This window comes from Protopterus annectens, chromosome 2.part1, assembly GCF_019279795.1.
Source record: "Protopterus annectens isolate FY-2018-M chromosome 2.part1, PAN1.0, whole genome shotgun sequence".
Classification (NCBI taxonomy): domain Eukaryota; kingdom Metazoa; phylum Chordata; order Ceratodontiformes; family Protopteridae; genus Protopterus; species Protopterus annectens.
The window spans coordinates 1,588,315,317-1,588,331,977 of NC_056729.1; positions in this window are offsets into that span (position 1 = coordinate 1,588,315,317).

The following is a 16,661-nucleotide window of genomic DNA, read 5'->3' on the forward strand; positions in this document are numbered from 1 at the left end:
TCTCTAAGAGGTTGATAAGTAAACTGCAGGGCAGTGCAGAAAAAAAAACAGAGGTTGACATGGTGGTTACCTTACAAACACAAGGTGCCGTGTTTGATTTCTCACAGGGGATAATAGGCCAACAAGCGCAATTAGCCTGGTAGCAATCTATGAAGCAACCTATTTGGGACAGGGCAAAAGTATAAAGGGATGCTTGAGTGGGAGGGTCAGAGCAGCAGGTTTTCATCAACGTGCACTTTGAAACAAACAAAAAAAAACAGCAGTGTCTGACATGGCTCACAAGAAAAACATTTTTTGAGGAATGCAGCAAAAATATGAGGCAATTACTTTTTGTCACACCACAGACACTTTAATCAGGGCTCACTCTGATTGAACTTTGGCTACTTCTGTGACATTTGTAGGATGGACCTCTAGCAGTATATTAGAGGCAGCAACTTTGTTATCAGTTAACACATTTACCAAACATTAAAATCAAGACTCCTCCTGTTAGTCCAGGGTGGGCTTTGCTGTGGCTGATCTTTAAGGACTCCTGGATTCTGCTCTACTTTTCTTCTGTGCTCTGAAAGTTTTGGTAATCTTCCCATATAGATTAGGCTACTGCAGCAGTGATCTAACGAATAACACTGTAAAGTTGTGAAAATGCTCTTGCAGTAACAGTAAATGTTTGAGCTGATCATTGCTTCAGTAGCCATTCCCATCCACCAACCCCCTGAATTGGTTTGCTTTTGCCACAGTTTATTGTTTAAGTTTCTTTAGGAAATGTTGCTGATTTCTGAAAAGTTATTATTTCTTTTTTGGGGTGCCCATGAAAGCTTTTGGAGGAAGACCAATGGTAGGGCTGATCATTGGCAGCAGGGCTAGCCTTAGTGTGAGGCCCAGTTTGGACGATTTTGGTGGCCCTCTCAGGTGACTGCACTACATATGACCACACCCCCACCACATCCCTTTCCAGCCCCTGGCCTCCTGGATGTAAGATTTTTTTAAAACACCTTTATTGAATTATTGTGACATAGGCACATTTACAGTTATATAAATGGAATCAAACTGTATTAACAAGTTAAAATTAGCAAACATTATGCTTCACACATATAGCTGTATATCATATAACCTAAGCAACATTACATAAATTATTTAATTCCTGCCCTTTTTTAAACAAGAAACATTTTTATTAAACCAACTATTACAACATAAGCAATCATACATTTATAAAAATGAAAACAAATCCTAGTTGTAAGCATTTTACATCATAAACCATACTGACACACTCTCAGTTGCAAACATTGCACATCACTTATAATCTTCCCAATCCTTTCAGTCAGACATTACATAGCTCATTTAAGTCCTGCCTTCTTTTAAACCTCATTCCTCCCCTATATGTATTTTCTCTACAATTCCCATTTTCCCATGTAGTTTGCTCCTACCTTTTTCTAAAGATCTCATTTCCAGTTGTTTTATCTGTTACTATATTCACTGCTTCTAGTATAGTTGGTTTAGATTCTGATTTCCATTTTCTAGTAATTGCTTTTTGGCAACCACCATAATTACCATACCTCAGAAAAATAATTTCCATCATCACACCAATCTGCCCACCAAGCATCTCCAACAGTGCATCCTGCAGGGAATCCTTAAAGTCTGTCAACTCACTGCACTCCCAGAAAATATATTCCCAATTACATCTTTCTTCCCCATTACACCTCCAACATTTGCTATCTACCTGAGGAAATTTTTCTGGAGTCTACTTGGGGTATAAAAATATGTATGTAAACATTTCCAAGCAAAAATCATAAATCTTCCAGACTTTGTTGCATATTTGGGTGTCCAGTCTCTCTTTCCAAGCCTTTCTAATATCCTATGATTAATTCTTATAGTTATGCAGTATTTTATATGCTCTACCAATTATTCCTTTTTAATGGCAGTTTCTGTTCTAGATTTCTCTAAAAACTCTACCAATGCTGGTCTTTTGTTTAGGACCCCCTATTTCTTTCTCTTTACCTATACTCTGATATCAGTCCATGATAGGAAAGGCAATCTCTAACCTGCAGTCCAAATAAATTCCTGACATCTTCCCATTCTATCATCTTTTCCTCTCAAGTTATTTGCTCCAAATATCTTAGTTTCTTTGTCAGTTTTCTCCAATAAATTCCAGCCCCCTCTTGCCTGTTGTCTGTATCTGTGATTGCAGTCATCCCTATCGGCAGAATCTGCTTTCTCCATTCCCTCGTTGGCTTAGTTCTTAGAATACTTTCTGCTACTTTATGGATATAATATTCTGTATGATTACTGTTATTCTCCTTAAAGGCCTGCATCCAAAATCCCAGTCTCTCCTTGTTTCTTGAGCTTCCCCCCTGTTTCAACATCAATCCTTTCCACTTTGATTTATAGTTTTCTAATTGTGCTGTGTATAGGAACCTTAACTGTGTACCTCTGAAATACCCCTTCAAATTGGGTAATTCCAATCCGTCCTGTTCTACTGGAAGAATCAGCTTATTCCACTTGACTCTTGCCGTCTTCCCCTTCCAGATAAACTCCTTCAGCTCTTTATTAATTGCTATCCACAACTTCTCTGGTTTATAAAAATATGCTTGACCTAGGTATAAGACTAAACGGACTAACAACATTTTGACTGCTTGTATCTTACTATCCATATCCATACAACAAAGCTTCCATTTTCTGTTTTTGTATTTCTTTTGTTTAGTCTCCCCCCACACCAGAATCATTTTAATCCATACTGCTAAATACTTTGTTTTATCATGTCCCCATAAATAAGGATGTTGCTGAACCAATTTGTGTGGGTACATAATTTATCTCTATTGCCTTTGTTTTAGCTTCATTCATTCTGTATCCTGAAAAATTATGAAACTGTCTTGACATGTTCCACAACACTACAATGTCTTTAGCTGGTTGCCAGGTATAAAATAATATCATCTGCAAACAGGGCCAGTTTTTCTTGACTTCTGGATGTAAGATCTCAATGTAAGATTATCTCAAATTAGGTATCAAGAATGCACACTATTACTGTATATTTAAAAGAAGATATCATCTTTATATAGCTTACATTTTGTTAAAAACCCAACACTAAGTAGACCATGCTGCTCTTAAGTAAGTTCAGTCTACGTGAAACATGGTGAAAATCTTTTGAATCGTCATAGTAATCAACTGTGCCCACTATGCTGGGATGCCTGGAAGTCCTTACAGTTGAGTGGAAATGAGCTTCATGGTTTTGGGAAGTTGGGGGATGGGGGCAAAAAAGAACATTTTCTAAACTCATTTATATATTCTGATATCATTGTAGCCACTTCTTCCTTCATGGATTTCCAGTCATCTCCTGCACATGCTCTGAATTGTTGAAGCCCCTTACACAGTTAATTATTATTGTTGCTGTTATAAAAATAAAATAACCATCAACATTTCAAGTCTCTCCTTAAAAGTGGCATTGCTCACATACCACCAAACTTATAACTATCCCCGGGATTCAATAAGCATTTTTTCCCGTGCAGGAATAGTGCAGCAGCTCGTGAACAGAATATGGCCACCGAGCGATCCAGTAAACAAGACTGGGTGCATGCACGAGCCTACCAGCACTATTCTGGCATGGACACCACTGAATAATGCTAATTACCTCATTTGCTGGTGAAAAACATGCAAATGAGGTGAATTAGCGATTTAGTAAACAAACAGGAATCAATGTCAGAACATTGTGAGGCGCAGAAATGTATTCAGTTACTAACTGAATACATTTCTGCAAAAATGAAAATGAGGGCATGACAGATCAAAGTAAAGCATGTATTATAATCATTAGGCATGCCAATGGCCAAAAATATGGCTATTGGCATGGAAAAGTGTTGCAAAAATATGAAAATCAAAGGGGTTTTTTTTTGGCTGATTTCGGCCGTTTAAGCATAGCGCAGCGACTCGCAAATGGAATCATGCCAAAAATAAAAATAAAAATCTGAAAACACAATTTTAAGTGAAATTTGCATTTTGCCATTATAGTGTTTGGCATGCAGAATCAAAACAATAACAGGTAACACTGGATGCTAATGAAAAAGGCTCTGGTGTAGTGGTTTAACAAGGGACTAAGGCAGTGGGGTATGCAAATGTGCAAAATTTACTGAATCACTAAATGGAAGACCATTTGCTGGCTGCACCTAACCTTGTAGGAGCTATAAGGCAGTGGTGTAAGCAGGAGAAGCAGCAGATATGAAAAGGGGGTGTGTCATGCTTGGTGTAAGCACATTGGAGCTCCACAGCTCCCATTTGAGCTTAGCTAAGCACAGCTAAAGAAGGGTGTGTGTCTGAGGCTGTATTGACTTATTCCATGAAATAAAGAGCATGTTCACATCCAGGGGAGGGCCAGTTCTGCTGCAAAGTGTTTACTTTGGCTAAACGGGTTTGCATGGCATGCACAGAGTCAAAAACAAAAAAAACAAAAAAATGGAAATAGCAGAACTGTTTACATTTGGGCACTGATTTGCGAGGCACGCTTCAAGGCTTAAAAGGGGTGGAAATGGGAATGGGAAAAAAAAGGGAAATAGCAGAATAAAAGCAATGAAGTACAAATAATATAGCAGGCAGGTTGAATGTGTCATAGCCAGCCAATCATACAGGCAGCATCTGCAGCACAACAGTATAACCTGTGCAAACACCTTTCAGTCAGGTTTTTCCCACAAACTCTGCACCATCTGTGTATACACTTGGGGGAATTTTAACTGACAAAATATTAGGGGCTGCTGTCACTTTGGTACATCAGTATGTGCTAGAGGCTGAGGGCGGTGAGGAGGATAATGCTGGCAGCCACCCCAGACTGAGGAGTAGGAGAAGAGTGTTCAGACTCAGGGTAGCCTACCAGGGGCTACATGATCTGGAGATAGTAGAGCGCTACAGGATGGACAGGGACATACTTTAGCAACTCATCAAGGTGTGCCGGCCTCACCTCAGACCCAAAGCCAACAGAGGAGAATCCATCCCAGTGGATACCAAAGTATGTGTAACCTTATGAATACTAGCTATAGGTACTTTCCAAAGACCTACTGGGGACATCATGGGGGTCTCACAGGCATCTGCATCCAGGGTACTCCACCAGTGCCTGGATGCCATGCTACCACATGCCGGTGAGCGCATTTACTTCCCTAGCACCCGTGAGGAGAGGACCAGCAATATGCGCCTCTTCCACCATGTAGCAGACTACCTGGAGATACTGGGAGCCATAGACTGCACGCACATCCACATCAAAGCACCACCCGATGAACAAGTAGGGTCTACCTAAACTGCAAGGGCTTTAACTCCATCAACTACCAGGTCGTGTGCAATGCCCAGGGCATTATCATTAATGTGTGTGCTGGCAGCCCTGGAAGCTATCACAACTCCCACATCTGGCATTCCTCACAGCTGTACCAGGGATTTGCCAGAGGGGACATCCCGTATGGCCATCTGGTGGGGGATGCTGGCTATGCACTGGAGCCACGGATAATGACACCCATCAGAAATGCACACACACCCACTCAAGAACGCCATAATGAGGCACAAGCACAAACCAGGATCATTATAGAGTGTGTGTTTGGGATGCTCAAGTCACGTTTCCGCTGCCTTGACATATCTGTTGGAGACCTGCAGTACTTTCCAGCCACATGTGCACACATGTTTATATTATGTGCCATGCTACAGAATATGATCCTGTGGAAACAGCTAGCATGGGGAAGGGCCACACAGCCCCTTATCATTGCCAAGGTCCCCACAGGCACAGATGGACTCTGAGGAGGAATCCACTGAGCCAGCTCCTGTAGGCAGATGGAGGCATGCCCAGTATGCCCTAACCTTGGCAAAGAGACAATGCATAGCACACCCACTGACAGTGTGGGGAACCAGGGACTGACACCTCTCTCCAACTTGCATACACAGTAAAATGGATGCCACACTCATCATACTACTTGTACCTTACCATGTATAGGCAGTGTACTGCATGCATATGATATAGGCAGCCCTCAAGCACCATCCTCACAACTGCCACAGGCACAAGGTAAGTTAGTCTTCTTAATAGTAAAAGAATGGATTAGTATGTTCTGGTAGCATAGCTATGGTATTGCTGCATGCATGCAAGGGACTGGGGTGGCCTACTGGGATAGCAGCAGACAAGTGACAGCTATGTGGGACACCAGGAAATTTTCACCCAATGCTGGCCTCCCCACACTATGCAGTAGTATCCAAGGTGACAAATCCCACTGCAGTATATGTGAGGGACCAACTAACTGGGGGGGGGGGGGGGGGGTCATAGGTCACATGCATGGATGTCAGTGTGGGGGTCCCATACTCACCCCTCAGCCTCACCCAGCAAGTCAGTTGTAGAAAACCATAAAGAAATGTCTGGCAAAGGCCCACAAATGGCAACAATGATGAAATACCCCCCTACAGACCTACACAGTGATAACACAGCAGGTCTTGCAGTTGCAATAAGGTTCTGAAGGGTAAGACGTCTGAAACTCAAATGTATGCCATTACAGTCTGACCTGTTGTGTTTAGTAATATGCTTCTAGTCTCCAGGACAGGGCACAAGTCTATGCTAAATGGACCCAAAATGTAAAGCAAATATCAGCACAGTCTGTGCAAATGTGTCCAGTTGTCAGGTGTGCCCCCCAACACCCATATTACCATAGAAATGCAGTAATATGTATGTTTGCAGGGAAATAGCAGCAGAGCACACATTGCCAGGATGTCCTAATCAACATGATAACTTGTTGAATGTCCGCAATATGCAGGGGTCAATGAGCTATGTATATCTGTGGTTAATACTGTCAGCATGTGTCCATGACGTACTCCTGGCTGTTGTGTTGTAGTGGCATAGGTACAGTGCTGTCTTTGACAGGGCCATGTTCCAAGAACTGAAGTGCCAAGTATTCTGCATGTCAGCTACACCTACGGTATGAGTTGTACACACTGTCCTGATGTCAGTACCTGTCAATGCAGGCAAGCTGTACAGGTCATGGACAGGGGCCACACATATGGACAGTACACAGCTTGGAGTAACCTACACAGTCCCTACCACACCTCTCAACTGTACAGACCTATTGCAGAATGTCCAGAGGTTTGCATCATAATTGTGGTCTGTATAACAAAAAATAGTGGTTGTCTGGCAATTCATTGGCAAATCACGTAATGCTAAGGTCAGAAAATAATGACAGATTGTAGTGTCAGACCTCATACCCTATAGAAACAAGCATGCTAATGCAAAACCTGTTACTAAATCACTTTTCTAGGTTTGTAAGGCCAATACTTAAAAATGGTCCCTATATGTAGGCCTCTGTCCACCAATCACTTATGGCTTTGTCCAGATGTCTGGCTGTCAGAAGTTGAGAGGTATGGTGCCTAGTAGGATGGCAGGTATCTGAAGGTCAGTGTACTGCCAGTGTATAAAAGGCTGCCACCTTTCTGTGTCAGCACTGACAACGTGTCACTGGCCAACAGCTATACCCCTGGAATGACGCAGGTTGTCACAGAAGGAGCACACGTATGCCTTGTATATCTGTTCTAGTTGTCCTAACATTGCATTTGCCTGCTGTTTGCAAAACAAGAAAGGGTCATGTCAAAACAGCAATGACAGACAGTGGGGAAGCAGACGTCAAACCCATAAGAGCAAACAAGCAATTACCAAACTGGTGCCCCAACTGTCTATGTTTGGCAGAACATTATTAACACCCTGTCCCCATGTGTGGGCCGTAGTCTGACTGTCATATTTGGGCCTGTGCAGATTTCAGTCTGTGATGGTATGACAGCTAGGCCCACGTGTAGCCTCATAATAACATATAGCAAAACAAACCATCTAAGAACCACAGCAAATGGAGTGGTGCAATGACGGACAACCTGCTAAATAGGTACACTCAGAGATGTGAAGTTCACAACCCTGTGTGTGATGCAATGGCATGTACCCCACCCACATCAGAATTACAAATACATAATAGCCACTGTGGCCAAAGCCAGTGACTGGACCACAGAAGGATAAAGGGACACACATAAGGAGAAGGGGCACCACTGGCCAGACAAATGGAGAATGTGTACACCAGAACAGATTGTGCAGTAACATTGGTGCATGCAGTGTATGGAGTCAATAAACATCACCTACAAATACACAACACACACCCATGTAAGTGGAGGTCCGCAACAAAACAAAACCCAAGCAATGGACACCTCAGAGGCAGAATCACACGAGAACTCCACAAACCTACACACCACAGACCATGCAGACTCCACACACCAGGGTCTTGCAAACACTAAGGCCTTGCCACAAACCCCAAACATCTACCCTACACAGATTGGCTAACAGCACTGTCCCTCTATCCCATACAGACTCTACTGAGGTGACCCCTGTCTGACATACAAAGCAATCCAGACCCTGCCTTGATGGGACTGTTGCACATCTGGAACTCAGGGCCCACTCCATCAACCTGTAGGTGCAGCATTAACCTGGGCTGTGATATCAGCATGGCTTGGTGGTGTGACAGATACGTGTACCACACACTCCCCCATCTGTGGAATACACTCCCTGTCAACAGCAAGCCAATTGCCTCAATAGCCCTAGTGATGTGGTCCCTGTATAACTGCATGGGAATCACAAAATACAGTTCTGTGATCCCACCTGTGTCCCTGCTGGACAGGGGCTCGGTGTGCTGACATGTTGTAACATGGACTACACTCTCGTCTGCATGGGTTATATGAGCTTCAGGGCCAATACCCTACCAACATCATAGCAACTTATCAACCTATACACAACTGTCTGTCAGTGGTTCACCACATTACTCTGTACTGATCTGCCACTGACATACCTGGAAGTCACAGTGCTATGTGGAATATACTACACATATAATGGACAGTTCTGCAAACTATAATGCACTCTTACCCACACCCATACCTCCCAACCTCTGACAGCAAGACATCTAGACAAGGTCATAAATATAAGTGGGACAAAGGCAGAATGATAGGCAAATGTAAATATTGCCTTACATACTGAGAAAGTTGGTAGGATAAGGGGTTTTGCATTAGCAGGAATTGTCTGAAGGTTATGAAGTCTGAAATACTATTGTCTGTCATTATTTTTTAATGTCAGTCTTCAATTATATGCAACTAACTTGGCATAAAAACACAAGTTTGTGTAGACTGGACAAAATGTCTAGACAAACACCTGGACAATCTGCCAAAAAATGTACAGTTGAGAGGTATGGCCACACCAAGATATGACTTCTCAGGTAAGAAGAATACCACACAAGCAGGAGATCCCCAGCCAGTCTATCACCAAGTTGCTGGACTGTTTACACAACTTCATCAGTCAACCGGCTGTTGCCACACCTCTCAACTGGCAATATTGGGCAAGAATGTATATAGTCAAGCTCATAATATTGGTCTATGTATCATATATCTTGTATTCCTCTGGTAAAGTACTGTGATTATATGAGGATGTCAGTCACTAGGTAGTGACACAATATAGTGCAGTGTCAGACTTCAGATATGTCAGAAAAGGTCTGCTAAAACAAATCCAGTACCTCTAGGAAAGTCCTGTTTACTTTTGAGAAGTATGGCTGTAGCACACAAAACCCCAGACCAGAGTACACCTATCTCTGGAATGGAGTCCCACTCTCACTATAGAAGGTCACACTGGGCATGCTCCTACACTTAGAGAATCACAGGCCATGTGGGAACCCACATCGGACTATATAACTGTATTGTGCATATATGTCTTTGCATATAGACAGCTATGTATACCTTAACTGCCCCTACAAAAACCCATCAGACAGGAGTACCCTCAGCTAGCTGTAGGTGGCCCATATGTGATATATCTGCATCTGTTGTGTGTGATACACAGACATATATACGGGCATCAGATAACAATATGTCAAGCATACACACATATAGATGTGGGGAAAAGAGAGGCAGACAGTGATAGAGAGAGAGAGAGAGAGAGAGAGAGAGGGACACACATAGAGTGAGTAATACACACTGATACCCTAAATGGCATAGAGTGATGTCCTGCTACAGACAGTGGCATATCGGTCATAACTAGGCACACATGCCAGCATGAAGGCGAGCTCCACTGTGTAATAGTACTGAGGTGGGGATTATAATATCACATTACCTGCCTGTGTGTGTGTGTGTGTGTGTGTGTGTGTGTGTGTGTGTGTGTGTGTGTGTGTGTAGGTCTAAGTATTAGGAGGCTGTTCCCACTCAGTACACTTCCCATTGCTGTACTTCACAAGATCTGCTGCTGTCATTCACATTACAAGTACTATTGGACACCTGTTAGCCCTATAAGAGCTGTAGCACATGTGATAACTGCATAACACTATAGTACAAATCACTAGATCAGTAGGGGTTCTAATCTCAGTACTGGCAAATGTGTGTGTATTTGTTTGTTTGTAAGTGAAACAGTTTTAGGCCATTCCCACATAATACACTTCCCAGTGCCCCCTTTAGCAGTCCTGCTGATGTCATTCCCCTTAGAAGTACCTTTGCACAGCCCCAGCCTTATAAGCTCTGTGATGCATGAAATAACTGTGTAACAGTATAGTATAAATAAATAAATAGGCAGGGGTTCTGTAACCAGTTCTGGCAAATGTGTGTACAAGTAGTTTGAGGACTTCCCCACCCACAACACTAACTAGTGCCCTACTTGAGCAGTCCTGCTGATGTCTTTCCCCTTAGAAGTACCTTTGCACAGCCCAGCCCTGTAAGCTCCATGGCACGTGCAATAACTGTGTAACAGTATAGTTCAAATAACTAGATAGGAAGGGGTTCTATTCCTAGTTCTGGCAAATGTGTGTGTGTGTGCTTGTGTATATGTGTGTGTGTGTGTGTGTGTGTGTGTGTGTGTGTGTGTGTGTGTGTGTGTGTGTGTGTGTGTGTGTGTGTGCATGTGTATGTTTGTAGGCTGAAGTATTTTGAGGAATTCTCTACCCACAACACTTCCCAGTGCCCTACTTTAGCAGTCCTGCTGATGCCAGTCACCTTAGAAGTACCTTTGTGCATTTGTCAGTGCAATAAGCTCTGTAGCATGTGCAATAACTGCATAACACTATAGTATAAATAACTAGATAAGCAGGGGTTCTATTCTCAGGTCTGGCAAATGTGTGTATAAGTGTATGTACAAGAGTTTGTAAGTGTGTATGTTTGTAGGCTAACGTATTTTGAGTACTTTCCCACCCAGTACACATCCCAGTGCCATACTTTAGCAGTCCTGCTGATGTCATTCACCTTAGAAGTACCTTTGTGCACTTGTCAGCCCTGTAAGCTATGTAGCACATGCAATAACTGCATAACACTATAGTACAAATAACTAGATAGGCAGGGTTCTGTTCTTATGTCTGGCAAATGTCTGTGTGTGTGTGTGTGTGTGTGTGTGTGTGTGTGTGTGTGTGTGTGTGTGTGTGTAATTTATTTATTTATTTTATTTTACATTTGTTGACCAGAATAGTCCAACTGGATATATGTCCATATTAAGCGGAGGCCTGGGGAGAAAAGCTCCAGATAACACAGATAGAACACAACAGATATGAGTCAAACATATTTACAAAACCCTATAGTAGTTCCTCACAATATACACAGTGTGTAATAGTATACAAAGACAACAGGTTGCAGCAAACTATTATGAGCAAGAGATGCATACAGTATTAATTTAAATAAGGCACTGAATAAGTAGTGATTAATCAGAGTTTGTACAGGGACAAATCCAGTGCTCTTTAATATACTGTTTGAGGCACTTTTTGAAGAGAGTTAAAGAAGGTTTGAGGGTAAGATTAGATGGAAGTGAATTCCAAGTTTTACCAATGATGTTGTAAAACAGGGAGTCACCAGCTGAGTTAATGGCTTTGTGGGTTTAGACCAACAGTTTATAGGATAATCATAGTTGCCTTGAATTACTGTATGGCTTTATGATATTTTTGAGTGGCGGAGTATTTTCAGGGTGATATAGAATTTTGTGTGCTACTATAAGCTGATTGAACAGAAGTAGACTAGGCAGTTCTAGCCACCTGAGAAGACTGAGGTTTTGACAGTGATGTATCCTATATGTTGAGCCTATGGCAAATCTGGCAATATGGTTGTAACAGTGAGAGGGCTTACTAAGTTCAGTTTTACTCAAATTGGAGATTATGGGGGAAACATATAGATGGGTAGAGAGTAGGTGTGAGTGAGCAATTGCAGTCCTAGCTAATGGAGTTAGAAAGGATTTGCTTCTATATAATGAGCCAAGCTTTTTATTAATGTTTATTTTATAGTTTTATTGATATGCAGATCAAATTTGAGATTATTGTTCACTATTACTCCTAAACGTTTAGTATGGTCATCTGGAGAGAGAGAGGTACCATTGTTGGATGTTATGGAAAAGGAAATGGGGTGGATCTACTGATGGGGTAAAGAGGAGCAGTTTAGTTTTGTTGGAATTTAACAACAGACAGTGATTAGAGAGCCAATTTTCAACTGTGTTAAATGTGTTTTGTGTTATGGCTTGCAGGTCCAAAGGGGAGGAGGTTGTATAGATCAGGGTAGAATCATCTACATATTGAATGCAGGTTGCATCAGGGATAGCAGTTGATAAAGATGGAATAGAGGACCTAGAATAGAGTCCTGAGGGACACCAAGGGTGAGAGGTAGCAGGGTGGGCAGTTTGCCCTGCTATAATACAGCCTGTTGTCTGCCATTCAGATAGTAAATGAACCACTGAATAGCATGGTTATTTAGGGAGATGGATTTTAGGGAATGGATGAGTAATTTGTGGTTGACCATATCAAAGCCCTTCGACAGGTCTAGAAATAGGGCTGAAATAGCCTGTTATTGTTTCTGTTTTGGAATATGGTATTTGTAAAAGAAAGGAGGGCAGATGTAGTGCTGTGATGTGTCCTAAAGCCATGCTGAGAGTTGGCAAGCAGACCATTCTGAATGAGATAGTCCATAAGCTGCTTATGAAAGCACTTCTCCATTAATTTGGCTAGTGGTGAGAGAATGACAGTGGGTCTGTAGTTGGACAGTTCTGTTGAATTTCCACCTTTGTGGAGTGGGATAACACGGGATATTTCCCAGATTGAGGAGATATTTCCATCAGTTAGTGTTATATTAATTAGGATAGAGATGGGGAATGCTATGACGTCAGCAGCTTTTTGTAGGTACTCTGCAGGAAGGAGGTCAGCCGAAAGGGTGGTTGGTTTTATTTTTTGATAAGGGATTGGATAAAAGTGGTAGAGACAGGTTGGAATTTAAAGGGGGGATGAGAAGTGGGTGTGTTAGTGGAAGAGTTAGAGTGGGTGGAAGTAAGTTGGTTAGCTAAGAACTGAATAGTTTCAGTGAAAAAGTTATTAAAGGCAGTGGAAACAGTTTCTGGGGATTTATGGGTGTAGTTTGATGGGGTTGGGGGAGTAGAGTGTCCTGGATGAAGAAGTTGTTTAATACCTGCCCAACACTTTTGGGGATTGTTTTGGTGTTTAAATTGGAGGTTCTGGTAGTAGGTTTTTTGTCTAGCAAAATGACTTTTTTATATATATGTATATATATATATATATATATATATATATATATATATATATATATATATATATATATATGGATCTACCTGACTAGATCGACACTTCACAACACCGACAACAACTTCACCGACACCAAATCATCGACAGTTCACAAACACGACACCTCATACACTCGACACATCATAACAACAAACAAAACAAATCCCCTGTCCAAAACCCACACACACAACACAAGCACACCAAAATCCTTACAAACCAACAATAACCCTTACATACACAACTATCTACAACCCTAACCAAAACCCTAACCCTAAGGTCCGTCACTATCGCACACTCACCTAACCAGCCCTAACACTAACTCACTTAACCGCCCCTAACCCAAAAATATCACTACTGCACCCTTACCTAACCCGCCCTAACCCTAACTCACTTATCCCACCCCTATCCCTACAGACCGCCAACATCGCACTTACCTTACTGCACCTTACCTAACCCGCGCCCTAACCCTAACTCACTTATCCCACCCCTATCCCTACAGACCGTCAACATCGCACACTTACCTTACTTGCACCCTAACGTCCGTCACTACCGCATACTTACACATCCTTTCCCCATCTCAGTGTTCTCCGCATTGGTGTTTTCCTCCGTCGGTCTTCTGACTTGTCGATCTTCTGAGTCGTTGTCGCTGTTCTGACTTGTCGATCTAGTCAGGTAGATCCATATATATATATATATTTAAGTGTATGTATAAGAGTTTGTAAGTATGTATGTTTGTAGGATGAAGTATTTTGAGTACTTTCCCACACACAATACTTTCCAGTGCCCTACTTTAGCAGCCCTGCTGATGTCATTGCGCTTAGAAGTACCTTTGGACAGCACTCAGCCCTATAACCTTCGTGGCTCATGTAATAACTAACTAACAATATAGTACAGATAACTAGATAGGCAGAGGTTCTACACTCAATTGTGCCAAGTGTGTGTGTGTGTGTGTGTGTGTGTGTGTGTGTGTGTGTGTGTGTGTGTGTGTGTGTGTGAGTGTGATGGTGTGTGTATGTTTGTAGGGTAATGTATTTTGAAGCCCTTCCCACCCAGTACATTTCCCATTGCCATACTTTACAAGTGCTCTTGATGTAATCACCTTAGACTTCCCTTGTGACACTGTTAAATATTCTAAGCTCTGTGGCATGTGTAATAACTGCGTAATACTGTAGTACACATAACTAGATAGGTAGGAGTTCTAAACTCAATACTGGCAACTGTGTGCATGCGTGTGTGTGTGTGTGTGTGTGTGTGTGTTTGGGTGAGAATCATATCCTCTGAGTGTGTGGGTTATACCATTTTGAGGCATGTACCACCCAGTACATGTCCAATTGCCCTTCTTTGCAAGGCCTGCTAATGTCATTCACCCTAGATGTATCTGTATACACTTGTCAGCCCTCTAAGCTTTGTGGCGTGTGTAATAACTGCGTAATACTATATGAAAATACTTGGTTGGGTAGTGGTTCTAATCTCAATACCACCAACTATTGTAGTATGCGTGTGAAGCATGTCCCCTTTGGCTGTTTGTGTGTAGGTTATACCATTTTGAGGCCTATTGACCCCCTACCCATGACATAACTTTAAAGACCCTGTTAATGGCATCTGCCTCATATGCACCATGCAACATTATACAGCCCATACCAGTCATCTGTACAGATGTACATGGGATATCCACATGTTTGCAAACTATATGTGGTCTGTGTCACCTGAGGATTCCTGTGATATCATTGCCAAATAGGTCACAGTTACCATACTGACACACATGCTAGCATCAGACATCGTACCTGACTGACACATCATGCTGATGCAAAGTCTGTCACTCTATCACTTGTGCATGTTTGTAGGAGCAGTAGACACGACCAATCGCTGTGTCTGGCGGGCCATCCCACCATCCATGAAGGCATTCGCAAGATTATCTGTTGTAAGAGGTTGTGTGTTATGTCCCAGGCATATAATCTATGTGGAGCATGTCATGTGTACACAGCACTATACTACATAAAAGTGGATATGTAGGGTTACTAATATGTCTACTGGCAACTGTGTATGTGTTTCTGTATGCACAACCCCTGTGGCTGTCTTCAGTGTATGTATGTGATGGCTATACCATTTTGTGTGCTTCTACTACCCTGTGAACTCCCCCATTGCCAACCTAGTGTCATCCCATACAGATGTCATCCACCATACAAGCACAGTTACACAGTTTCTAATAGCCAGCCACTGTGGTGCAATGGTCATATCACTGTGTATTGTACATTAATAGATGGGTAGGTCATCTACTCTGATAAGGGTCACCTCCATGTGCATGTGTGTCTCAATGCATGTCCCCATGCAGCGGTGTGTGTATGTGTGTGCGTGTGTCAGATGGCTCTAACAGGTTAAGGGCCTCTGAACCCACCATTGGCAATCCTAACAGCCTCTGCAACTGTCACCCATTTCAATAGTAGTGGCAGTAACTTCCACACTACAGTACCACTAGCACTATCATTCATAAGACTGTGCAGGTAAGGGCTGTGCTCATCCCTTCACCAGCTGCCCCCATGTACGGGACTATGACTCTATGTGCACTACCAGCACGAGAGGCCAGACATGCATATTAGGTGGCAAACACACATGCTGGTGATTGTCAGGTTAGACTAACACAGGCTGACCTGTGTCAGGAATACATACCCCAAATATGTCATACACAGTACCAGGCATACTCTCATCAACTGCATGACTGTCAAGTGGATGTGACAGAAATGGCAGGGGCAACAGGTGCTGATAGCTGAATCTGTTGCAGTTGAAGTAATGACTAAGCTTGTGAGGGACCTAGTGCCAGTACTCAAGTAACCTCCTCTGTATGTGTGAGCCTGTGGTCCTACAGAACACCCAGGTGATATGTATGAAGGCTAGGTGGCTGTGTCAAGAGTATGTATGCAAGGTTACACTGTCTTCCACAATTGCCCCTCACACACTGTTGCATGTTGTAAACACACCTGGTAAACATGTACATATACAGCTGTACCTTGGCTATGAAAAGGTCACTGTGTTTCCATTTTGCCTTACTCATCATTACTATTGTTAGCAGGCCCACAGCCTGCAGACACACAAACACCTGGAACACAACCAGAATACAGTACGTGACAA